We start from the raw sequence: 2,378 nt of genomic DNA on the forward strand, positions 1-2,378 counted from the left end.
TCTTAATCAATTTGAGTTTGTTAAGTGATCATCTCACTCGTCCACTTAAACAACTATTAGGAGTTAGAATATCGCCTTGTGTATATAGCAATCTATTGGCTAGCGATAAACCCTTAATAAATGGAGTATCAATACGTGGTTAGACTTGGCAGGAGTTTCCGAATACGCGGGTACCTGACCCGTCCATATCCGGATGGAAAGGGTAATAACTTAACTCGAGTTGGGATAGATTTTGCTCAAGACAAGGTATGGTCAGGTTTAGGATGTACCCGCCCCGAATATATACATATAAACATTTTTTAGGAATTAGGATTTGTTTCACATCACAGATGATTCATAGCTTCAGTCTATACTCTGTAGCCATGCAAGATAAACTCAGTCATCCTTACCCAAAATCTTCTTCTTCTCGACTTCTTCACAAAAAAAAACCGCATAGCTTCCGTCATGTAGTTGCTGAGTCCATCGCCGCCTACCTATTCACAATTCCCATCTTTCTTCATAGCCAGGGACGGACCCACGTTTAATATAGAGGGGCATTTGCCCCCACAAATTTTTTTTAAAAAAATTAATACTTATTATATTATATTTGTCTCAAAATAAAATATAAATAGTTATTTTGTATTTTATGTTAAAAAATATTTTGTTAAACTTAACACATAATAATAATTATATTGTTAAATTTGATTTAGTATGAAAAATAAATAAATACACTCAAAAAATAGTGATAATTAATTATATTATATTAGTTAATTAATTAATACTTAAATTAAAACTTAGTTTTCTAATTAAATACAACTTAAATTATTAGTGATTTTTTAAAAATTGTTTAAGATAAAAAATATATTAGATTGTGTGTATATTTCTAGTTCTTATCAATATGTATTAGATAGTTCTAATTTTAAATTTTGAATATATCTAAACCAATTTAGATTGGTCAAGTGATCAACTTAGTCGTCCGCTTAAGTAAGTATTGAGGGTTCGAATTTTGTCTCGTATGTATAGCAACTCGTTGCCGACCAATTGTAGATTCTTAAATGAAATTCAAATTTTTGACGAATTAGTCCTTAACTTGTTGAGTATCGTGGGAAGCAAAAAAAATATCTATACCTAAATTTTATTATATTTCTGTCCCCATTACTAAATTTTTCTAGATCCGTCACTGTTCACAGCTTATGTCATCATCGCTACTCATCCCATTACCATCGTTGTTAAGCCCGTCGTCACCTTTCTCCTGCCGAGTCCCTTTTCTCTAGGTAAATTTCCCTCTCTCTCTCTCTCTCTCATTGTGAGTCTGTTAAATTCTTCTCTTCTTCTTCCACAGACTCATCACTTAGTTGCCTTCGCTATGAGCCCGGACGTTACTGTTGCAGTTTCATCTGAGTCTGTCACCGAATAAAATAGAATTTTTATTCAAGTTAAAAATAGACATGCATAAGATCATTTTTGCATATAATTTCTGAATTTTCTCATCCAAATTTAATCTATATGGTTGAGTATTTTAGTATGGGATCATCGTGATTTTGTTATGACACTAATGTGATAAAAATTTCGGTAATTTCATAACTAATATATGAGATAGACCAGATTATTAAAGTAATAAGAGAAATAACATTCAGATTTGCGCGTAAAATTTATAAGAGGTTATCTTAGGAAAATATATATTTATAACCAAGAAGAAGATTGTTAGGAATTTATTATTTCTTAATATATTTATGGATAATACATATATTAATTATAATCGTAAATTAAGTAATTTCACATTAAATGACTTATATAACGGTGATCTCATTTATTGTCATAAATGTTGAATTAAATAAGTCATTATTACTTTTGATTTAGATAAATGAGATTAAAATCATAAATACTATTTTATTTGAGTTTTAGGGTTTAATGAGTGTCACACTCAAATATAAATAATGACTTTAGAATTTTGGTCTCCAACACATCAAACTCACCTTCATAGCTCTTTTCCCACAATAAAATTGTGATTCAGCCCTATAAAAAAATAAAGAAGGTTTTGGTTGACGAAGATCAAAGAACCACAAGAGCCAAGCTCTCTGATCTCAATCATACTCTCGAATGAAGAGATGCTTCCGCGCTCTTAGACCATCTCCAATAGGAAACTCATCCCAATTCCTATTTATGGCCTACCTGTCATAAAAAGTAACTCCACATCAGCTTTTGCGTCATAACTGTAAATAAGAACTCAAATCATCTCTCTCTTCTCTGTCATGAGGAACTAACTTTAGTCCCTATTATGGTCCCACTTAATTAATTAATTAAAATACTTAAAATTAATGTAATTAATTTTTTTCAATTATATAAATTGCATTTATAAATTTAAAAATAATTCACTATTAAAAGATATTAATATCAAA

Source organism: Arachis duranensis, chromosome 7 (genome assembly GCF_000817695.3).
Source record: "Arachis duranensis cultivar V14167 chromosome 7, aradu.V14167.gnm2.J7QH, whole genome shotgun sequence".
Lineage (NCBI taxonomy): Eukaryota > Viridiplantae > Streptophyta > Magnoliopsida > Fabales > Fabaceae > Arachis > Arachis duranensis.